At 42.6% G+C, this 25747-nt stretch overlaps 1 long non-coding RNA gene across 1 annotated transcript; it reads left to right on the forward strand.

Annotated features, from left to right (window-relative positions):
* Nucleotides 1-507: 507 nt before the first annotated feature.
* On the forward strand, nt 508-3590 carry LOC123041374 (uncharacterized). Its single transcript, XR_006418489.1, has 6 exons — nt 508-602; nt 1552-1892; nt 2040-2304; nt 2457-2565; nt 2665-2897; nt 3247-3590. It is a non-coding gene; the product is annotated as an uncharacterized lncRNA (long non-coding RNA).
* The last annotated feature ends 22157 nt before the right edge of the window (nt 3591-25747 follow it).

A 25747-nucleotide genomic window follows, 5' to 3' on the forward strand; every position in this document is an offset into this window, starting at 1 on the left:
TCCACTACATCAACCAGCGACAGCGGATTGGAGGAGGCCTCCCCACCCGTCTCTCTTTCCCCACAGATTGCAGCGACCAGCGTCGGCTGACGGTAATTTACTCATCCCGCCCTCCTTATCCCGCAAGCTCTAGACGTTAGGGATCACCATGGAAGGGATTTGGGGGAGAAAAGCGCACACGGTTGTGTACATCTCTGAATACAACGACCATGTGGCAAATCCCGTAGCTCTGTAAGTTTTACTCGATTTTTACTCAGTTGTCGTGAGATTTCCTGTAATTCAGCGACCATGTGGCTTCCTTGTTTGTGGTTCTGCTACCCCATAAATCGTCCTTACCTAGGATGGTCAAAACTTAATGTCTGCACTTGTTCTTGATACAATATATTACCATATGGAGTTCACGGTGTATGTTATTTATTTCGAATTCTTGATAAAGACTAGGTCTGCACTTGTTCTTGTTCAAAACTGAATAAAGATTGAATCTGCACTTGTTCTTGTTCAAAACAAAATAAAGACCGAGTCTGCACTTGTTCGAAACTGAATAAAGGCCGAGTCTGCAGTTGTTCTTGTTTAACTGAATTCTGGATGCTCCATATTTCCAAGTAAGTTGTTTACTTCGATCTGTTCTGCAACCCTCAAAAGCATCATACAGTAATGTCTTTGCCATCTCCAGGACCGTACATAGAAAATCACAGGCCCTGTGCAAATCAAAATTTAAGCCCCGACGTTGGAGTATAGTTTGTTAATCACTGCAACAGTATAATTTTCATGTAGAATTCAGCACCAGATGCACAAATTCAAGAAAGAACAAAAAACTGGATGTAGTAGTGTACTTATAAACACGAGTAGTAATAAAAGAATAGGGTGCTGAGAACTCCCACAACCTTCAGAGTAGCATTGTAGTTGTAGATCATGAAAGACTGCACGTAAAGCTCCAGTGGGTGATTGCTAGTGTACATGACCATGATCTGCTAGAGTAATTTAATTTGGGCCTTGAGATTGTTTTCTTTTTTGGAATAGTAGCAATGCATTTAGAGAGAGAGAGAGAGTGAGAGAGAGAAGAGGGGGTCGCTGGGAGTAATTTTGATGGATTGGGATTGGAGAGAGAAGTACGAGGTGGCTTGGGCCTTGGGGTGCGATATTTCCATCATTGTTTACTCTAATTAATTCTCTGTTTAATTAACATCTTAATTACCTAAAAGGTCGTGAGCCCTCCAATTTTTCAGGCCCTGCTCAACCGCTCCAGTTGCACCTGTTAAAATATTGCCCTGGCCATCTCAAATGACAAGCATCAATTCGAAGTTTGAGTATTAAGGAACACATAAACTACTTAATAGCAGAGCTACTTGTTTATAACTATTTTACACAATCTAGCCTTTTTTGTCTACTAGCAATGAAAGCCAAGTTTCAAGAGATAAGTTAATGTAATCATGTACGTTACAAGTACTCCTCCAAACAAGTTTAAGCAGATTTCAGTCATCTAGTGTTGATAATGTAGGCTGGTAGATCTTTCGGCAATTCATTAAGTTCACTCTCTGTCATCTTTTCTAGCTTCAGTTACTAAAATCATGCCACCAGTTCTGGAGAGTGATATGCATAGCAGGGAATATCTTGCGGAACAGAAACGCAAGGGTGAGGCATATTTGAAGGAAAGGAATGCAAGGATTGCGGAATGCAAGGCTGCGGAGCAGGAGTCTCTTAAAGACATACAAAGCATAGCTCGTAGCCTTGTATACTCCAGTGCTCCTAATGCGCAACTGACACAAAATGCACAAGGTGCTGATGATTGCAGTGACTCAGAGTATGACCGAGATGCTGAAGAGGAGGCCTATGTAGAGGAAGAGGATTTGAGAGATGAAGAGGAGGTCGCTCTTGCTAAGTCCAAAGCAATGGTAATCATGCAGACGTACATCTTAAATAATATGTACAATGTCGATTGACTGACTTTAATTTTGCCTTGCTTGTATCATTTGTATGTCATTGTGCACTATAAGTATCACAAATAATTGACTCAAAGATTGATTCACATATTCTGTCAGGAAGCATTATCAAATAAGCCACCCAACATTACTCATGAGAATTGGACTAGCCTTGTCAATAAATGGTCTGATGAAAGAAACAAGGTTTGTAACAAGATATGCGACCAACAATAGTTTTTGCATTCACATCTACTGTACCATATGTAAATACTTATATTCATTTTTTATGTATAAAATATGTCAAATGAATAAGGAAAACCGAGAAGCTGTCAGGCAACACCAAAAGACGGGATATATGTCCTATGTTTCCTATTTCAGCAAACTTGTAAGAATTCCAAATATCTTACTTGTAGTCCTATGTCTATTGCATCTGGCCTATATATATATATATATATATATGTATGTATGTATGTATGTATGTATGTATGTATGTATGTATGTAGTAGTAGTAATGTTACAATTTCATATATCTTGTAGAAAAAAGACAAGTACAATAATCATGATCCAAGTCCCATTGAGTTTTTCAAAGACACCCATACAAACAGCAAGACTGATAGCATGAGCTGAGTCAGGACTTCTAGCTCATGTAAGATTTCTTCCTCTATTGTTTCTGACTTGAAATAGATTCTCATATTGCTAGCATATGAACTTTGCCTTAGCATCAATATTTTTCTTTGTACTATAGAATGCGATGGAAAAGAAAAGGGAAGCACAATCAGAAGGTGAGCAGCCAGTATCCGATACATCGATTGTGGCTGAAGTTCTAAAGGAAGAAAGCGCCCATAGTACCGTCCTTTCTAGCATGGGGTATGCATCAAGATCCGAGAGGTCTGGGAGCTCTACTTCATGAGCCTAGATCCGATTTCTAGAAGAAAGAATTGAATAGAAGGATAGAGAGGCAAGAGATGCAAATGACAGGTAATTATCTTATTTCCCTTTCTGTTCTTGTTGTTTCTTTTTTCTTGCTTATGTGTGCATGGTGCACTCATTGAAGTGAACGAAAGTTCAACTAAGGAGTGCTTCTTTTAACCTGGGTTGTTGACTTGATATCCTTTTGGTGATGCTTCCTGTAATCAAGCTGTTGGTTATGCATATTTTAAAACATTATAAGTTATTCTTGAGTTTACTATTTCATTGGCCCGTCGGCATGCTTGCCTTGACATTTAATAATGTACTTATCTATTTTAAATTGGTACCCTTGTACCTTGTTATCTTGTATGTTTTCATCTCATTACGATGCAACATTGTTGTGTTTTGTCGTTTATAGGCATCGGGAGGAGTTAGTCGCAAGACTTGAAGCACGAGAGAGAGCATTTTAAGACATACAAAAGAAGCAGAAAGAAGAATTGGAAGCTTTAAAAAAGAGCCAGCAAGAGAAGACTGAAGCGTGGGCAAAGAAGCAAAAGGAGACGGGACAATCTGCTTGATTTTTTGAGGGCTCAAGCAACTCTGCAGTCCCAGTCCCAACCAGATGGTTCATGAATGCCATCCTTACATTGCAATCATGAGGATAACATATGTGGTCTTTAGTTAATATTAGTTTTCATCTTGTCTATTGTCTGTGTTAAACTTGAGTCAGCTTTTTACCGCCATTTTTATTTACAGAATGATTTGGCTGAGACGATTTCATACATAATATGATTTGTCTTTGATATCAATTTATGATGTGTTTTTTCTCTTCAACTTTTTATATAATCTTATGTGATGTGATGTGAAATAAATACTTATTTTCATCATAATTAGATTTGAAAGGAAGTAAATATATTTTGATGGCGTCATCTTCATCCATAATAAAAGTAATGACACTACTAGTGGGATAGCTGCTCGGGTGTTGATGTGGCATAAAGTTAGTGACATTGCCTCGTCACCGAATATGGTACAATATGGCATATTTTCTCCTAACATGTGACATTAATTGATCATCATGGAAATAGTAAGTCGATGACGTTCTATATAATGTCACTGAAGGTCCCAATTTCGATGACGTTTTCGCGTGTGCGCCGTCACTAGGAGTAATCCGTGACGGGGATTCCGTGACGATGCTTGTGACACCAATAAAATGTCACCAGGGGGTAATTTGTGACGTTATTAGCTATTCGATGACATATTTTAGCTCGTCATAGTAGGCCCGATCTCTTGTAGTGTGCGGTAGCATTGATGATTTGATTGATGCGGGGGAGGGGGAAGGGATCCTTGGGACAGGCCTTATTGAGGTCCTTGAAATCAACACATAGGTGCCAGGATTTGTCCTTCTTTGGTACCATCACCAGGTTTGCTAGCCAATCCAGATGTTTTATATCTCTGATGAATCCGGCCTCGAGTAGTTTAGCTAGGTCTTCTCCCATGGCTTGTCGTTTAGATTTTGAAAAGCGCCGAAGAGTCTGCTTGACCAGCTTGCATCCCTTCAGTATATTTAGGCTGTGTTCGGCCAGCCTGCGTGGGATGCCCGACATGTCTGAAGGATGATAGGCGAAGATATCCCAATTCTCACGCAGGAACTCTCGCAGTGCAGCGTCTATTGTGGGGTTCAGCTGTGTCCCAATGGAAGCTGTCTTTGTGGGGTCCATTGGGTGGACCTGGAATTTGACTATATCGTCCGCTAGTTTGAAAGAGGTGGACTTGGGTCACTTATCGAGTATCACATCGTCTCTGTCCACTGTAGCGTGCAGCGTGGTTAGTTCTTCGGCTGCGAGGGCTTCAGATAATGCCTCCAGGGCCAGCGCGGCGGTTTTATTTTTGGCGCGGAGTGCGACATCCGGATCACTAGCTAGAGTGATGATTCCATTGGGCCCGAGCATTTTGAGCTTCATGTACCCGTAATGAGGTATAGCTTGAAAGCTCGCGAACGCGTCCCGCCCTAAAAGGGCGTGGTATCCGCTGCTAAACGGGGCCACTTGGAATGTGGTTTCTTCGGACCTGTAATTCTCCGGCGTGCCGAATACCACATCTAGTGTGATTTTCCCGCACATCATGCCTCCCTACTAGGGATGATTCCCCTAAAGGTCGTGGTGCTTCGCTCAATGCGGCTCTTGTCTATTTCCATCTTGTTGAGGGTCTCCTCGTAGATCAGGTTTAATCCGCTGCCGCCGTCCATGAGCAATTTAGTAAGCCGGAAGCCGTCCATGATTGGACTAAGGACCAAAGCGGCTGCTGCCCGAACTGTTCGGAATTGTGGTTCGCCACTGGCATTGAAAGTTATAGCCATGTCGTTCCATGGATTCATTGCTACAACGTGCCAGACTTCGGCAAGGCTGCGGAGTGCTCGCTCACGCCTATTGTTTGAGGTGAAATTCTCGAAGACTGTCAGTACCGTATTGTGATATTCGGCGGGATGTTGTTCTGTGATATGGTTGATGAGGAGATCCTCGCTGCTCTTCGCTACCTGCCGGAGTATCCAACATGCTCTAAGGCTATGTGTTGGTATGGTATCCGGTGTGCTATGAATTTTGCATGGCCCAGTGAGCCATTCCTCCAATACGGTTCCACGCCCTGCAGCGGGCCTTGGTTTTTTGGTAATTGAGTCGGGTAACTTGCGAGAGGTTACCCTTTTAGTTCGGATGAAGGGTTTAGTTAGAGCCGGAGGATCCCAGAATTTTGTTTGGGTTTTCCAGGCGCTTTTCATTGCACAGTACTTCTGTACTATGGCCGCCAAGTCAGCAAAGCGTACTATGTCGCGGCGAATTATGGCATTGAGGATGCCCTTGTCTGTGCAATTTTTACAAAAGAATGAGATTGCGTCTTCCTCGCGGCAGTCCTTAACCTTGTTTATTACAAGGAGGAATCTGGCCCAGAAGTGATGTACTGTCTCTTGGGGCTCTTGTCTGATGTGGGAAAGATTGCTTGCATCTGGGCGGGTGGGTAGATTTAAGCCCAAACCCTGACCCGATCTGAGGCCCAGGGGCGGACAAGCTTCCAAGCTTGGCCGCTCGGGCTCCGGGATGTTGCCCAATTTTTTCGGCCCGCCGCCCGATTCTAAGTTCGGGGTTTGGGTCACGTCCTCCTGCGAATGGGTGTCCGGCTCGGAGAGTTTGGAAATCCAGACATAGTTCATCCTCAAAATAGAGGGAGAGTCGATGCGTTGCTCTTCCACTACCGCTATCTCATGGGTGGCTGGCGGAGAGTTAATCTCCCTTTGGTCGGGTTTAAGCCCAATCCTGTCATAGTACATAGCGACACACAGAGCGGCGATGTGATCCAAGATCTCATTCATGGAAGAGAGCTCCATCGGATCCATCTGTTCGGCAAATTCCGAGTTGATGTGGAGGCTGTTTTTGATGACCTAAGAAGTCATCGTCAGCGCGACAGCCGATCGGGCAGTCATGACGAAGCCGCCTAGTCGGAGAGTTTGGCCTAGGGCCAGGGCTCCCCCAGAGGTGACTTTGTCCTTGACAACGAGGCGAGCCATCAAACCATACCGCGACGACATAGTGGAACTCTCAATGAAAGCACCAATGTCGGTGTCAAAACCGGCGGATCTCGGGTAGGGGGTCCCGAACTGTGCATCTAAGGCTAATGGTAACATGAGGCTGGGGACACGATGTTTACCCAGGTTCGGGCCCTCTCGATGGAGGTAATACCCTACTTCCTACTTGATTGATCTTGATGATATGAGTATTACAAGAGTTGATCTACCACGAGATCGCAGAGGCTAAACTCTAGAAGCTAGCCTATGATCATGATTGTTGTTGTCCTATGGACTACACCCTCCGGTTTATATAGACACCGGAGGGGGCTAGGGTTACACAGATTCGGTTACAGAGAAGGAGAACTAATATCTGAATCTCCAAGCTTGCCTTCCACGCAAAGGAGAGTCCTATCCGGACACGGGACAAAGTCTTCAATCTTGTATCTTCATAGTCCAACAGTTCCACCAAAGTATATAGTCCGGCTGTCCGAGTACCCCCTAATCCAGGACTCCCTCAACGGCCACCGCCCACCCTGCGCCTCGCCAGCACGTCCACGAGACGCGTCGTCTACCTCTACCTTAACTACGCCTCGCCATCAAGCTCGAGGAGCACTGCAGGCCGTAGATCGAGCCGCCCCTTCCGCCCCGGTCGCCGGTGATCTTCCTCCTCTTCGACGCTCCTGCTGCTCCTAACCTTCCAAGGGCCACCGTGCGTGCCGCTAGGTGAGCTCCTCCGTCTCCTGCTCCCCTCATTTTAGCCTCTTCACGCATCATAGCTAGATGCTGCCGCGCCCGAGCTCTGTTCGCCGCCGACGAGCTCATGGTTGTGGCCATGGCCCTTGTCACGCTCGCCTAAGCCCTCCGCCATGCTCCTGGTGTTCCCATGAGCCCAACACGCACGCGCGCGATCCTTCCCGTGCCACCTAGCGCCGTGCACGTCGAGAACCTGAACACACTTCCACCGTAGCTCGTCGTCGGCATCTTTTCCTGCCTCCCCAGCTGCGACCGATGCCATCATTCGACGCGGCGCATGACGCTCATTCCAACGGACCCAACCGGGTCCCAGTTGATTGGGTTGACCTAGTCAACTGCTGACAAGGCTGCCCAGTGAGACTGATGTGTGGGCCCCTTCTGTTTAAAACGTTTTAAAATAAATAAATTTGCTAATTAAAATCTGTTAATTAATTAGTACTTAGTTAGTCACTAACACCGGGGCCCACCCCTCTAATTAGCCTGTTAGTTTAGTTTAAATTACTGTTAGACTAACAGAGGCTGACATGTGGGTCCCCCTGGACCCACAAGTCAGGTTTGACCTGGTCAGCCGACCAGTTGACTGCTGACGTAATCCTCTAGTCATGTTGACGTCATAATTCCATTTTTGTTAATTTAGATAATTCCAGGATATATTTAAAATTTCGAAAATTCATAGAAAATTAACCGTAGCTCAGATGAAAATGTTTTCTTCATGAAATTTGCTCAGAATGACGAGACGAATCCGGTTACGCGATCTGTTTACCCGCCACATGTCCCTAGCATAATGAATATGCAACCTTTCCCCTCCGGTTCATTTGTCTCACAGATGTCCGGAACCGGGAAAACTTTCCTGGATGCTTCCCCCTTCGCCAGTATCGCCTAGCACTGCGTTAGAACAGCCCTAGCACCGCCTATTGTCTTGTTATGCATATGTTTGCGTCTATTTACTGTTTCTTCCCCCTCTTCTCTCAGGTAGACCCCGAGACCATTGTTGATGCCACTGTGATCGACTACGTTGACAACGACCCTTCTACCCCTTTCGGCGGAGCTTCCAGGCAAGCCCCGCCTTTGATCATCCCGATATCGCCCATTCCATTCTCTTATGCTTGCATTAGATTTTTCTACTGTTATTGATTGCTCCTATTCTGATGCATAGCCTGCTTTTGTAACCTGCTATTGTACCTTACCTGCTTATCCTAAACTGCTTAGTATAGGTTGGTTAGTGATCCATCAGTGACCCCCACCTTGTCCTTGTTGCCCCTACTTCATCATTGATGACTAGAGCCCGACACCTCACATCACATCACGCCCCTTTTGTTGCTCGACTCTGCAGAGTTACCATGGAGTGCCGAGGGTGGTACCTCATACATCACTCCTGACGAGATCTCTATAGTGTAGCTATTCGGTCGTGGTCATCGAGGGTGATTCCTCCTTAACCACTTCCAATACGACTCTGTCGTGCAACCCCTCAAGTGTGAACCTCGAGGGTAGTTCCTCTTACGTTCACCTTGATGATTACATCAAGTGGAATCCTCCGAGGGTGATTCCTCGGGTTTTCCCCTTGATGTTTGGACACATGGTTACCCGGACTTTACTTGAGACCACTGATGAAGTCGGGTCGGCCCTAAGGGGTACCCGCGAGTTGATGTGAAAGTCAGGCGGGCCCATAGAGCACCAGTGAGTTTTCCACGTGGCACGGCCGGGCAGTCTGGGCCCTTGCCGTAAGTCCATGAGATGGGGCGACGGGGTCACCTTATCATGAGTCTCTGCTTGTTTCCGCGAGCCCCCAATGCACTAACAGGTTTGGGTATTTGTTCTGAGTTGGCCTCTAGCCTTTATGCACTAACCACCATGTGAGAATGGTTATGGGCCTCGATGTCGCAGTAACAGCTGAAGCTTTGTCAGACATCCAGTTCAACATTGTGGAACGGTCAGACCGTGCTGGCCATCCGAGGCGGTGCTGGTATCCACCCTGCACACAACGACCCCGAGTGATGTGGGCGATGGGCCCAAGACCCCGGAGTGCTTAGGATGTGGACCGACGGGGACCTCTCTATTGAGCCTAGGTAGGGCTACGACGTGTTGATCTTCTGAGGCCGGACATTGACCCCAGCAAGGTGTGTCCGGCCAGAGTGATCGAGCATGTTGGGTAACATGGTGCACCCCTGCAGGGAAGATATATATTCGAATACCGTGTCCACGGTAATGGACGTTCAGACTTATATCCTGATCTTATATAACTAGAAATGGATACTTGAGATATGCGATGGATATGTGGCTCCGAGATTGGTTTCCCGCAGGGAGTCGAGGAAGGATCTCTGGGCGTGGTTGTTACAACATGCTTGTTAATTAAACTGCTATTCTTTACTCTTCTACATGCTGCAAGATTCTCGGAGCTGCTTGAAGATGCTAGTCTTCGATAGGCTAGGCTTTCCCCTCTGTTCTGGCATTCTGCACTTCAGTCCACAGATACAAACCTTCCATATGATAACAAAATTACTTAGTATAGATCTGATGCTTGCGAGTACTTTGGATGAGTACTCACGGTTGCTTTGCTACCCCCTTTTCCCCTTATTTATTCTTTCCGGTTGTTGCAACCAGATGGTGGATCCCTGGAGCCAGATGTCACCGCTAACGGATACTACTACATGGAGACCAACAACGACCAGGAGTAGTTAGGAGGTCCCAGGCAGGAGGCCTTCCCTCTTCGATCGTGTTGCTTTTGTGTTAGCCTTCTTAAGGCATCCTTTTTAAACTTATGTCTGTACTCAAATATTGTTGCTTTCGCTGACTCTTGTGTATCGAGCTATGTATTCGAGCCATCGAGGCCCCAGGCTTGTAATATAAAGCTTGTATTATTTTGATTTGTGTCTAGAGTTGTGTTGTGATACCTTCCTGTGAGTCCCCGATCATGATCATAAACATTTGCGTGTATGATTAGTGTACGATTGAATCGGGGGCGTCACAAGTTCGTATCAGAGCCGACTGCCTGTAGGATCCCCCTTTCTAACTCCTTGGCTGAAGTTGAGTCTAGTCTTTGAAAAACTGTTTTACTAACACTATCACATATGATGCAGGAAAACTAAATGTGTGTGAATGTCTACCTATGGTACACGGTTTATAATCATGAACTATTTGTGATGTGCCAGGCATCGTAAACGTAGAACCAGTTTGGTACATGCCTAGAAAACTCCCGTTCCTGGAATCTGCCTGGTTTTAGGTAAAATCATAAAACTCCGATTGTGATGGCAATGCGAGCACAAACGAGTAGAAAGGATGAAGCGTTTCGGATATGCGAGACATCGGAAATGGTTATATAGGGGCAACTGTATGCATCAAGGCTCCCTATCCCCGACGGTTTCTGGGTCGCGTGGGAAGGACCACCCTATCGCCCCCACTCACTTGGCGACGGTTCCAAGTGTCGTTGCGGAAAGGGGTTAAAAATCATTCATATAGCACCTCGCTGTACCAGTGCTAGTGAAAGTATGCACCCTAGGCCTAATTTTCCATCATTGCAATACTGTTTGTGCTCCATTTTATCATTTACTACCTTGTTGTTTTTTTATTGTTCGCACTACAAAAACTCATATCTACTATCCATACTACACTTTTATCACCATCTCTACACCTAACTAGTGCACCTATACAATTTGCCATTGTATTGGATGTGTTGGGGACACAAGAGATTTCTTGTATTTGATTGCAAGGTTGCTTGAGAGAAACTATCTTCATCCTACGCCTCCCATGGATTGATAAACCTTAGGTCATCAACTTTAGGGAAAATTGCTACTATCCTACAAACTCTACGCTTGGAGGGCCAACACGAGTCTACAAGAATAAAGTTGCGTAGTATACATCATGTCTGCAAAGGAGTTTTAGGAGTTCTGCATTCGCAATTCGTATCGTCGTACTTAGGATGCGGCACTAGTTGGTCCCTTCTGGACCAAGGAGCAATCGATGATCTACCTTGACATTCTAAAGGCCAAGAATAACTTGTTTGTCACCGTCAAGTCGATTGATGTCTCTCGTATGGAGAAGGATCTGGCGTACTTTGGAGAGGCTCTTTCTCTTTTTCATCAGTGGGGACTTAGTCCCTTCATCACCTACAACAAGGACTATGATCCAGAGATTGTGGCTCAATTCTATGCCATAGTTCACTTTCATGCCAATGAGGAGAGATCTATGTCATGGATGACCGGTGGAAGAAGATTCAAGGTTGCTTGGAAGGACTTCATGAATTGTCTAGGCATTGCTGATGAGGGAGAATACAAACCAGTTGATCTCCGGCCTCATAAGGAAGCACCTCCCACACACAAGTCAAAGCTTATCTGGTACTCCGGGACCATGAAGAATCTCAAGGGAGCCACTCGCACGGAACTCATTCCCTTTCTGTATATCATCCACCATATCTTCCACAACACTCTCTTCCCTCGCTTTGGGAATTTGGAGATGGTGCACTCTTACCTGGTGGATCTTCTATTGATGTGCATCAAGGAGAAGGGCCGAACATCTACTTTGGATATCTCTCACATTATGTGGGACGAGCGTCGCTCTACTATGTTGGATCACAAGGTACCCATCTATGGTCCCTATCTGTTTAAGCTGATTGAGGAGAAGTGGGCTACTAAATGCCCAGCAGAGGCTATTCCTACTGAGCATATGGTTACTCATCCGATTTTGAATTTGCGTCACAAGGACAACTGGGGAATTGTGTCTGCTGGCCCCGGTGAGGAGATTGCCCTCACTGACTCAGATGATGAGGCGGAGCCAGATTACGAGTTTGTTCCCTCTCCAGAGAACGTGCCATCTTGGGCATCTAAGCTCAAGTCAAAGATGAAGAAGCTCTTCTACATAGAAGCATGATACATCTCCAATGTATCTATAATTTTTGATTGTTCCATGCTGTTATATTATCATTCTTGGATGTTTTACATTCATCTTATAGCAACTTTATATCAATTTTGGGACTAACCTATTGACATCGTGACCAACACCAATTGTTGTTTTTTCTTTCTTTATTTCGCAGAATATCAGTACCAGACAAAGTCCAAATGCCACAAAACTTTTTGGATATTCTTTCTGGCTAGAAGACAACTTGGGAGCCAAGGAAGCACCAGAGGGGAGGCCCGTGGGGCCCATAACCCACCAGGGTGCGCCAAAAGCCCCTGGCGCACCCAGGTGGGTGGTGGGGCCCATGGGAGTCCTTTCCAGCGCCTCTCACCTCTATAAATTCCCAAATATTCCAGAAACCCTAGGGGAGTCAACAAAACACAAGTCTAGCTGCCGCAAGTTCTAGAACCACGAGATCCAATATAGAGCCCTTTTCCGGCACCTTGCCGGAGGGGAACATGATCACGGAGAGGTTCATCATCCTCATTGGTGCTCCTCCGATGATGCGTGGGTAGTTTACCACAGACCTACGGGTCCGTAGGCGGTAGTTAGATGGTTTCTTCTCTCTTTTCGATTCTCAATACAATGTTCTCCGCCATGTTCTTGGAGATCTATTTGATGTAATGACTTTTTGCGGTGTGTTTGTAGGGATCCAATGAATTGTGAGTTTATGATCAGTTGTATCCATGAATATTATTTGAGTCTACTTTTATCCCTTATATGCATGATTATTATAGCCTCGTATTTCTTCTCCGAAACTTTGGTTTGGTTTGAACAACTAGATTGATTTTCTTGCAATGGGAAGAGGTGCTTTGTGATGGAATCTTGCGGTGCTCAATCTCAGTGACAGAAGGAGAAGTGAAAGAATGTATCATTGCTATTAAGGATAAAAAGATGGAGGTCTATTCCTATAGAATATATCTTTTCTACATCATGTCATCGTTCTTATTGCATCACTACATTTCTCCATGAACTTAATACACTAGATGCACGCTGGATAGCGGTCGATGTGTGGATTGATAATAGTAGATGCAGGAAGGAGTCGGTCTACTAATCTTGGAGGTGATGCCTATATACATGATCATTGCATTAGATATTGTCATAATTATTTGCTCTTGTATCAATTGCCTAACAATAATTTGTTTACCTACTATATGTTATTTTCTCGAGAGAAGCCACTAGTGAAATCTACGCCCCCGGGGCTATTTTCTATCATATTGTTTTCAGATCTATAATTCCAAAAACCCAAAAATGCCTTTCTGCACTTTTTCTTTATTTATTTTATTTTGTGTTTTTTGTCAGATCTATTTATCCAATCTCATACAATTTAATCTATCTCAATACCGAGGAGGGATTGACAACCCCTCTTACGCATTGGGTTGCAAGTATTTGTTATTTGTGTGCAGGTACCGTTTACATAGTGTTGCTTGGTTATCCTACTGGATTGAGAACCTTGGTTTCATAACTGAGGGAAATACTTATCGTTGTTGTGTTGCATCATCCTCTCCTCTTCAGGGAAATACCAATGCGGATACAAGCAATCAGAAAACATTTCTGGCGCCGTTGCCGAGGAGACATCATCATCATCTATCAGGTTCCTAATCACAAATCTCATCTCCTTGCAATATACATTATTTTCCATCTGCCTCTCGTTTTCATCTCCCCCACTTCCAAAATGTTTTTGCGAAAAGTACAAAAATATTTGCCTTTTTGTTCGCCTTTTTCTCGTTCGATCTTTGGTTTGCATGTGATCTTGTTTGTGTAGTCACGATGTCTCAAGAAAATACCATATTGTGTGATTTTTCCAATACTAATAATAATGACTTTATCAGTACTCCGATTGCACCTCGCGCTGCTAGTGCAGAGTCTTATTGCATTAATGTCGCATTGTTGAATCTTGTTATGAAAGAACAATTTTCTGGCACTCCTAATGAGGATGTCGCGTCCCATATAAACACTTCTGTAGAATTGTGTGATATGCAAAAGAAAAAAGATGTGGACAATGATATTGAGAAGTTGAAAGTATTTCCTTTCTTTTTGTGGGATCGTGCAAAAATTTGGTTTTCTTCTTTGCCTCGTAACAGTATCAATTCTTGGGATAAGTGTAAAGATGCTTTTATTACTAAGTATTTTCCGCCTACAAAAATTATTTCCCTTAGAAATCAAATCATGAATTTTAAGCAACTTGAGCACGAACATGTTGTGCAATCTTTGGAAAGAATGAAATTGATGCTAAGAAATTGTCCTACTCATGGTTTAAATCTTTGAATGATAATAAATTTATGCGGGATTGAATTTTGTCTCAAGAAATCTTTTAGATTCCGCAGTGGGTGGTACTTTTATGGAAATTATTTTGTTGAAGCAACTAAATTTCTTGATTATATTGTGGCAAATTATTCACAATGGCATACTGAAAGACCACCTACTAGTAAAGAATTTAATTCAGTTGAAGAAAATAGTACTTTGAGTGAAAAGGTTGATGCTCTTATGAAATTGGTTTCTAGTAAAAATTCTCCTATTGATCTTAATGATGTGCCTTTTTCTACATTGATCGAGCAAAATAGTGATCCCGTAGATGTGAATTTTGTCTCGCATTTTTTTAGTAACAATGCTTATAGAGGTAATTTTAATCCTAGGCCTTTTTGTGGAAATTCCTCTAATAATTATGGCAATTCCTATGGTAATTCTTCTTACAATAATAATAGGAATCACTCTGATCTTGAGAGTAATATTACAGAATTTGTCAATGCTCAAAAGGTTTTCAATACTACGATAGAAGAAAAGTTGAGTAAGATTGATGATATGTCTAGAAGCATTGATAGAATTTCACATGATGTAGAAAATCTCAAAATTATGATTTTTCCACCCAAGGTTGAGTCAGTTAAAGCTTTATATGTTTCTATGGATGAAAGTAAGAAAAGAACGGGCATGCTTAGAGTTAAAAGGGAATTTTTAGAAAGAGTGTTTTCTACCGATTGCTTTCATAATAATGATGAAGATCTTAAGATGATTGTTGTTTCTTCTATTGATTCATTGTTTAGTAATGTTAAACATGATGAAAAGTGGACTGAAGGAGAGTCAACTTTAGCTAGAGGGCATCCTCATAATTCAGAGGGTGAAAATCTTGTTGAAAAATTTGATAAAAGTGGGTTTGGAGAGGTCAAAACTTTAACTAGTGATGTGCCTACTCTTTTGGATTACAAAGAATTTAATTATGATAATTGCTCTTTGATTGAATGTATTTCTTTGTTGTAATCCATGATAAATTCACCCAATGCTCTATGAACAAAATAAAGCTTTTACTAAACATATTGTAGAAGCGACGATGAAAGGTTTAGAAGAAAAGTTTAGAGATTTTATTTCCTAGAAAATTATATGATGAATGGGAACCTACCATTAAAGTCAAGATTAAAAATCATGAGTGCTTTGCTTTATGTGATTTGGGTGCTAGTGTTTCCACAATTCCGAAATCTCTATCTAGTGCTTGGTCTGACCAATATTGAAAAATGTTTTCTTAATTTGCACATTACAGATTCTACTATTAAAATTCCTTTGGGAAGAATTAATGATGTTCTTATTCTTGTAAATGGGAACTATATGCCCATAGAGTTTATTGTTCTTGATATTGATTGCAAACCATCCTGTCCCATCATAATTGGTAGACCGTTTTTATGAACTATAAGTATCGTGATTGATATGAAAGAAGGGAATATTAAATTTCAATGTCCAGTAAGAAAGGGCATGGAACACTTCCCTAGAACAAGAATTAGGCCACCATATGAATCAATCATGGGGGCAACCTGTGGATCAAAAACCAAAGATGACAATACTTGAATCTATGCATTATGCCTAGCTAGGGGCATAAAATGATAGCACTTTTTGGGAGGCAATCCAAAGAATACAGTTTATTGTCGCACTTTTCTTTCTGTTTTTGTGTCTTCACACAATTATGCTACTGTTATGATTGTGCTTTTGTGTTTTGATTAGTGTTTGTGACAAGTAAAGCCTTTGGGATCATGTTGGGTGATAATTGATTTGATCTTGTTGAAAAACAGAAACTTTGGCGCCCACTAGTAGAATTTAAAAAATCACGGAAGGATGATAAAATTCTGAATTTTTAACACAAGATTGATATACAAATTTCCTACATTGTGCTAATTTTTCAGAAATTTTGGATTTACAGAATTATGGTCAAAGTCTAGATTAGTATAGACTGTTATGTTTTTGATAGATATTGTTTTCATTCATTGTGTGCTTATTTTGATGAATCTATGGATTGTATCATGGGGGGGGGGTATAAGCCATGGTAAAGTTAGAATTCAGTTGGTATAATTCAGTAGTAAAATATAGATGGGTTTGCAACAGTACTTAATGTGGTGATTTGCTATATTATACTAATGTATCTCATGAAGGTTTTTGTTGAGTTTTATGTGATTGAAGTTTTCAATTTTTGGGTAATATAACGATGGATGAAGGAATAAGGAGTGAAAATATCCTAAGCTTGGGGACTCCCATGGCACCCCAATCCAATATTCAAGGAGAACCAAGCAACTAAGCTTGGGGATGCCCCGGAAGGAAACCCCTCTTTCTTCTAACAACCATCAGTAATTTTAATTGGAGCTATATTTTTATTCGTCACATATAACGAGTTTTGCTTGGAGTGTCTTGTATTATATGAGTATTTTCTTGTTTTCCTTTTTAGTTTTTCACAATCATCTTTGCTGAACACATCTATTTGTGAGAGCCATAACTATGCTATGATCTATTAGAATTGCTCTATGTGCTTCACTTCAATTTTTTGAACTATGGAATTGCTCTAGTGCTTCACTTATATCTTTTTGAGCATGGTGGTGCTTTAATTTTTAAAGAAATACTATCATGCTTCACTTAGATTAATTTAAGAGTTAGTAAATTTTTGAAGAAATTCTCTCGTGCTTCACTAATATTATTTTACGAGATTGTTATGCTCATGTTCTTCACTTAAATTTATTTGATCTTGTTATAAACAATGGTAATATATGAATTTAATCCCAAAGTGATAGATATTCATGAGGGATATAATAAAAACTTTCATGAAGATCATTGGATATTATAAACTTGATTCTTTGTAATAGTTTTGAGATATGATGATAGTAATATGTGAGTCATGTTGGTGAGTAATTATGCTTTAGTAAGAACATTGGTGTTAAGGTTTGTGATTCCCTATGCAAGCACAAAAGTCAATATTTACGCAATGAAATTACATCCCACTTGTGGTGCATTATTCGGTGTTAATTATGCTTAATGCTTATTTATGAGAATTTTTGTTTCTTGGTTGATTGCTTCTCAATCATTTTTGTAGGCTTTCCTTTCACTAAGTGGGAATAGTACTTGTGCATCCAAAATCCTTAAACCAGTTATGCCATATGAGTTCACCATACCTGCCTATATGTAGTATTTTCGTGTCGTTCCAAGTAAACTTGTATGTGCCAACTCTAATTTGCAAAATGAATTACCTTTTTGTGTGCACGTACCACTCATGAAGCGGCGAGGGGTGGCCAATATATTTCCATGCTAGATTTGGTATTCTCAAGATGAGTGTTTATTCACTTGTAATTGCACAAGAGTGTGGCGGTAATAGGGATGCCCAGTCCCTAAATGAAAAAGAAATTTACTTTATGTCCTCAAATAATAAATTCCTTGGAAAGTGTTGGTTTGGAAGGCACCCGTTGATACAACTAGCCATGCATTGTGAAAGACTGGTGGAAAAAGGAATATACTTTATTTTATGATTGGGAGCCGCTTATGATGTATCTAGCATGGAAAGTATTGGGAATTACTCAGTCATTTTTGTTGACGGGAAAAACATGCCTCTCAAAATATTTTTGTCTCTCACTTTAAGCTTTGAGATCTAGCACCTCTATAAATCTCTGCTTCCCTCTGTGATGGGACTATCTATTTACTTTTATGCAATTTTTATTTTTATTTGAGTCTCCAACTTCTCTTATAAAGCACCAACTAGGAAGCACTATGATCATACTTGTGCATTAGATGTAGCTAATATTCGAGTCTTTTTCATGAATGGATCAATTAATGATTGAACAAGATAGGCTAGGGATAACTTTCTTTAGTGTTGATATTTGAAAGACATGGTTGCTTGTTGATATGCTTGAGTATTGAAGTCTTCATGTCAAATATAGACTATTGCTTTGAACCATCTAAAAGTACAAACTTTCATGCTACAAAAGAAAAGAATATGTGATGAACATGTTAGGCAGCACTCCACATCAAAAATTCTATTTTTATCATTTACCTACTCGAGGATGAGCAGGAATTAAGCTTGGGGATGTAGATACGTCTCCAACGTAACTATAATTTTTGATTGTTCCATGCTATTATATTATGATTCTTGGATGTTTTACATTCATTTTATAGTAATTTTATATCGTTTTTTGGGACTAACCTATTGACATAGTGCCTAGTGCCAGTTGCTGTTTTTGCTTGTTTTTACTTCATAGAATATCAGTACCAAATGAAGTCCAAATGCCACGAAACTTTTTGGAAATTTTTTTCTGGCTAGAAGAAAACTTGGGAGCCAAGGAAGGACCAGAGGGGAGGATTGTGGGGCCCACAACCCACCAGGGTGCACTAGAGGCCCCTAGCGCACCCAGGTGGGTGGTGGGGCCCGCGGGAGTCCATTCCACCACCTCTCAGCTCTATAAATATCCAAATATTCCATAAACCCTAGGGGAGTCGACAAAACACAATTCCAGCCGCTGCAAGTTCTAGAACTACAAGATCCAATCTAGAGCCCTTTTGCGGAACCTTCCCAGAGGGAAACATGATCATGGAGAGGTTCATCATCCTCATTGGTGCTCCTCCAATGATGCGTGAGTAGTTTACCACAGACCTACGGGTCCATAGGCAGTAGCTAGATGGCTTCTTCTCTCTGTTTGATTCTCAATACAATGTTCTCCTAGATGTTCTTGGAGATCTATTTGATGTAATGACTCTTTGCAGTGTGTTTGTTGGGATCCGATGAATTGCGAGTTTATGATCAGTTCTATCCATGAATATTGCTTCAGTCTTCTTTGAACTCTTATATGCATGATTGTTATAGCCTCGTATTTCTTGTCCGAAACTTTGGTTTGGTTTGGCCAACTAGATTGATTTTTCTTGCAATGGGAAGAGGTGCTTTGTGATGGGTTCGATCTTGCGGTGCTGAATCTCAGTGACAGAAGGAGAAGTGACACGCATGTATCGTTGCTATTAAGGATAAAAAGATGGGGTATATTCCTATATGAATAGATCTTGTCTACATCATGTCATCGTTCTTATTGCATTATTCCATTTCTCCATGAACTTAATACACTAGATGCATGCTGGATAGCGGTCGATGTGTGGAGTAATAGTAGTAGATGCAGGTAGGAGTCGATCTACTAATTTTGGACGTGACGCCTATATACATGATCATTACCTTGGATGTTGTCATAATTATTTTCTCTTCTATCAATTGCCCAACAGTAATTTGTTTACCCACGATATGCTATTTTCTCGAGAGAAGCCACTAGTGAAATCTACGGCCCCGGGTCTATTTTTATCATATTGTTTTCAGATCTGTTATTCAAAAAACCCAAAAATACCTTGATGCATGTTTTCTTTATTTATTTTGTTTTGTGTTTTCGCTAGATCTATTTATCCAATGTCATACAATTTAATCTATCTCAATACCAAGGAGGGATTGACAACCCCTCTTATGTGTTGGTTTGCACGTATTTGTTATTTGTGTGTAGGTACCGTTTACATAGTGTTGCTTGGTTCTCCTACTGGTCTGATAACCTTGGTTTCATAACTGAGGAAAATACTTACCGTTGTTGGGTTGCATCATCCTCTCCTCTTCGGGGAAATACCCACGTAGATACAAGCAATCAAAGCACAGGGGTAGTACAGGGCTCATGTGGCTGAGAAGGCTGCTCGCACTCGCCATAAGAATATGGTGAGGGCCCTTGGTTAGGAGATCACTAGTGGATCTGAGGAGCGGGTCATAGATGAGGAGACTTGGGTCTCTCATCACTACAAGTGGTCATACTCAGAGGTGGAGCATCATCATGCAGTAGAAGAGATGTCTAAGGGGCACGAGGAGTATTGATGGTCTGGAGCATCACCATCACCTGGACGTGTTTAGTGCTTTTTTGCCTTTTTGGTGTTTCGATGCCAAAGGGGGAGAGAGAGCTTAGAGATTTGTCGAGTCACGAGTGTGTCTTCTTTGTTGTTGCTTTCATTCTCTCGTGAACTGTTTCATTTGGTTTGCCTTATGTTCGTGTGTGGAATCTTTAGTATCTATCATATGGTGTGAGACATATGTTACCTTATCTTTATCTTTATGTCAAGTACCGTATTAGCTTGTGAGATATTGTTTATCTTGTGCTCTATCCTTATGCTCACATGCTACTAACTTTCATCCTTGCTTATCTATCTCATACTATTGTTGCAATTATTGCCAGTCTATAAAATATAGGGGGGGTGTTGATCCTACTGTGTGTGCTTTGCATTCCAAAGGCATACCCAAATAGTGCACACATCTAGGGGGGCTCGTCTATATTTGGTAGATGTTGGGATTGCATATTATCTTATGATATCCTTGTGCAAATCCCATGTTGTCATCAATCCACCAAAATGGGGGAGATTGTTAGGGCATATTTCTCCCTTAGTGGTTTTGGTGATTGATGACAATGCTTTTGCGTACTAATCGTGTGCATTTAGCATTTTAGATAATCTATCGTATGGCACAAAGATGATTTGAACCCCTATGGATATTTATGAAGACGGTGCTTTCCTTGCGTGTCTTTTTCGGTGGACTTGAGTCGTAGTATAACCGCACTATTAAGAGGGGGTACGCTTCGGAAAGGGTTGGGTGGAATCAACACGTACACTATCTCTTTGCACCCTCGTTCTTTCCCGACACTTGAGCTTGTCCCTACTTTGTGTATGAACCTTGTCAGAACAGACTAAGCAGTTGTACCGCTCTGCCCCGCGGTACTACTGCTGTGCAATGTGGCTCCTACTTCCGCCTAATTTGGGGGTTCTATAAACGGGAAGTAGTAGAGCGGCACTTCGCCGTGGTAGTACCACTCCTCCAGTACTACGGGCATAACTACCTCTCAACTACCGCGGGCTTACTAGGCAGTCACAGGCTAGGTGGAAGTACTGCTGCTCGTCGTGGTAGTACCGCTCTAGTGGAACTACCGCTGGCTTATACCGCGGGGAGTACCCCTTACTTTCTATGTTCAGGACAGGTCTGTTCCATGGGCGGTAGTAGAACTGTAGTTCCCAACGGTAGTACCGCCCCGAGCGGGACTACCGCCCTTCCCTCTTCTACTGTTGCGGGCTTCGGCTATAGTTTAACACCACGTGGTAGTACCACTAGTGGGAGCGGTAGTACTTCTCCGGCGGCACTACCGTCCCCTTGACTTGTTCAGTTTGAACTATGTGGCCAGAACTTCCGTGCCAGCGAAAGTACCGCTCACCCGAGCGGTACTACCGTTTATGCACGGGCTGTGGGAGCATAACTATTGGATCCCTTCTCCCACTATAAAAAATTCTTGTTTCTTCTAGTTGACTACCTCTTCCTCCCCCAAGCTCCATTGTTGCTCACAAGCTCATTCTTTCCCAATCTCTCTCCCTAGCCAATCAAACTTGTTGATTCTTTAGGGATTGCTTGAGAAGGCCTAGTCTACACTTCCACCAAGAGAAATTTGATCCCCCCCACTAATCCCTTGTGGATCTTGTTACTCTTGGGTGTTTGAGCACCCTAGATGGTTGAGGTCACATGGGAGCCACATTCCATTGTGGTGAAGCTTCGTGGTGTTGTTGGGAGCCTCCAATTCTGTTGTGGAGAGGGCCCCAACCTTGTTTGTAAAGGTCCGGTTGCTGCCTTCAAGGGCACCATTATTGGAATCACGGCATCTCGCATTGTGTGAGGGTGTGAGGAGAATATGGTGGCCCTAGTGGTTTCCTGGGGAGCATTGTGCCTCCACACCGCTCCAACAGAGACGTACTTCCTCTCAAAGGAAAGGAACTTCGGTAACACATCCCCGTCTCCATCATCTCCACTTGGGGTTATATCTTACCTTTACTTTGAGCAAGCTTTAATTGTGTCATATCCTTTGCTTGCTTGTGTTGCTTGTGTTGCTAGCACCATATAGGTTGCTCACCTAGTTGCATATCTAGACAACCTATTTGTTGCTAACCCTAATTTGTTAAGAAAAGTTAAAAATTGTTAGTGGCCTATTCACCCCCCTCTAGTCAACCATATCGATCCTTTCACTAACTATGATTGTACTAGGTCAAAGATGTCGTGTGTTATTGTATTTTACTTACTTACATAGAATAACTGGTGTGATGATGTACAAATTCATGGTGCTAACGTAAAAATATGTGAGTGTATCTTTGTTAACTCTTTGCAAATGTTTTTTTGTGAACAGTGTGAGCACTTTCAGAAAATACTAGCAAGGGCTTTCAAAATGCATGACCACATCTTTCGAATACAATGAGCGCTTCCGCAATACACCGAGATCACATTCATAGTCTTTGCGCGTTGAAAAAAAGCAATGCACAGTTATGTCTCTGTGCAGAAAGAAAAAAGCAACGGATGGTCAAGTCTTCCTATGCCTTCTCATCTGCCTCGTATGAACGGAGCGCGGTCCGATTGTGGCTACACAGCACACGCCTGGTATGGCTGTCATTCAAACTACTTCAGTGGCCTCCTCGTCTCTCACCAGGATTTAAGCATTTGCCAACTCCACTCTCCATCGCCTTCCCAGTTCCACTCTCAATCTCTCCCTTCATCCTTCTATCACTAGCACCATGTCTCGCTCTAGATATTTCGACACCCTCGGCAGCGACAGGACGGTGATGTCGGGCTTGCTAGCTCTGTTCACTAGGGAACACCGCGTCGACCTCCATGGTGGTCGCACCATCCGCACCATCTACACCAATGAGATTAGCACCGTCGACATGTGGATACAAGAGAGTGAGGCGTACATGCAAGTGTATGAACTAGTCTTCCTTGTCATGGATCTCAAGTACACTCCCTCGCAAGACAAGGCAGCAGTCATCCAACTTTGCACTGCCTCTAGTTGTGTCATTTACCAGGTATGCTAGTCGCCAAGAGTGAGCGCATCCCTGCGGAAGTTCCTCCATCTAGCGTGACAAAGATCTGTTGGAGACCTTGAGCTTAAGGGTCACAAACTACAAGGACATCCAGGCCGAACGGGCTGTTCTGGATGATGCAAACAAGCCTTTGAATTTGCTCGGGGAAGTAGCCCGATTGATCATTGATGAATTCTACGACGAGATGAAGAATTTGAAAGCAAGGATTATTGTTGCAATGCACAAATGTGTAATAAACCTTTGTGCTCTAACAAGAGGTAGTCTCGTATGCAGGATAATCATGAATGGATCAAATAAGCATCGCACGCAAATTGAAAGGTTTTCCCATGCATACATCTGTTGTTTCCACAGCATCTGCATATTTGCTATCAGTGGCTGCATAAAGACATGAAAATCCTTTCCTAGTGAGTATTTTCCAGGAATCAGCAATGCCATCATGAAATTTTATTAGTCCATGCACATCCAGGGTGGAAGTTGTATGGAAGGATAAAAATAGGCCACATACTATATGCACTGCTCATGTGTCCAAGGGGATTGAATCCATTAGTTGCAAATCCTAACCTCAAGTTGCAGGCATCTTTAGCAAATCCTTCATGTTTTCCATCGAAGTACTTCCATGCATTGCCATCAGCGGGGTGACTCATTACAATAGCCCCTTGAAACCTCTTTTCCTTGTGCCACTGGGTGTGCTCTTCTATTTCCCTCAAAGAAAAAAATATATGTAAATGTTGGATAATCGAAAAGTATCGAAGGATCTTGGGAGGAACCATTTTCTTCCCATCGACGTATCTCTACCTTGATGTACCACAGTGAGTACTATTAGCATAGTCTCCCCAATACAAAATGCAGTCATACTTGCATACATGAATTGTCTGGTATCTAAGACCAAGATCATAAAGATCTCTCTTAGCATTAGCGTAAGATTTCTATAAGTCCACCTCAGGCAAAGAAGAATTCATCAGTTGACGAAGCATATTGAATGTCTTGTTGGTCATACACGTATATGTTTTGATATGAAGCACCCTGATAATGTACGCCATCTGTGCCATAATGCCACATTCCTTGTGAAGGGGTTTCATCAATTCTTCATTGAGCTTCCTAAAAATGTCCAACCCACCAGATGCATCTTCTTTACTTCCAGTTGTTCTGCCCATGTCATCCACTAGAGCTCCCACCATATCAAACACCGAATTTTGGTACAACTCAAAATCATCAGAGTGGTCAGATTCATAACCATCATCATTGACAGTATCATTGTGTGCATCGATGTACCCTGATTCCCCATGATAGATCCACATCTATAGGACCTGAGCATACCAGTGACATTTATGTGACATCTGACAACATCAATAGTTTCGGGATCCCATTACGGCAATTTCTGCATGGGCAGAACATATCTTCGGCCCATTATTGTGAGCAAGCGCGAATTCCATAAAATGATTCATGCCAGCCATGTATGGTGGCATGAGGACTGTTCCATGAGTAATCCAACCATGATACATTGCCTGTACAACATGAAAAGCAAATAGAACGCACCTGATATTGGCTACTATGATGTTTTTTAGTAAATAGATCTCACCTAAAATCGCCCTTGTTGGACGTTGCCACTATCACACATGACTTCGCCCTTCAACCACAACGCGTGGCCTCGTCGTACCCTTGGAGCCATGTTCACCTCGCCGTGTCGGCCTGTCGACTCGCTACTAGGGGCGTGGTATGATGGAGGGCCCTAAGCCGACGATCCCAATTCCCTTTGTTAGGAGGGAACTGGATGATCCCAATTCCAAGTTCCTGCTATGATGAAAAGAGATCACGCTAAATGAGTTAGCTAAAAACAATTACATGTTGTTTTTTTCTATTTACATTTGCAGAAAAATGACCCACCAACATTTACTGTGACATTGAGACTCGTCCCAGAAAATAGACATCCGAAGTGACGACCCACTACGTCACAAAATATCAACTCAGAACGTTCCCAAAGTTTGCTAGGGCCCTGCCCTGGAAGGGAAACACCTCATGATGGTGGACCGTCACAGAAAATGGTTTTGGGCGAGAGTTCATGTTTCGTCGTGAAGGTTTTTGTCACTGAATAGAGCAAATCTTGTGGTGATGGCTTCGGCGCAAGCTCAAACCTAGGGTTGGCATCCCTGGAATGTTCCATCGTGCTCCAAAGGGCTAGTTTCTCTTGGCTTCATGAGGGCATTACCTGCTCAGCATTCTTCAAGATTCATGTTGCCCACTGCCGTTAGAAAAACCACATCTTCAACCTTCATGTTGATGATGACACCGTGTCCGGCGAGGCAGCCATGGCGGAGGTTACATTCTCCCACTTCTCACCCATTGGTTGTTCCACTGACAATCGGGAATTCTCCATTGATCTGGGAGCGCTGGATTATGTGAGTTCAACTTATCTTCATCCATTCACCGAGGCGGAAATCTAGGAGCCATTAAACTGTTGCCTGATGGGAAGGAGTCGGGCCCTAATAGATTTACCCTTGAATTTTTGTGCATCTGCTGGCCTATGATCGAAAAGGATATTTGTGAAGCCTTTGTTAAGTTGTTTTAGCTC

Source organism: Triticum aestivum, chromosome 2B (assembly GCF_018294505.1).
Source record: "Triticum aestivum cultivar Chinese Spring chromosome 2B, IWGSC CS RefSeq v2.1, whole genome shotgun sequence".
Classification (NCBI taxonomy): Eukaryota; Viridiplantae; Streptophyta; class Magnoliopsida; order Poales; family Poaceae; genus Triticum; species Triticum aestivum.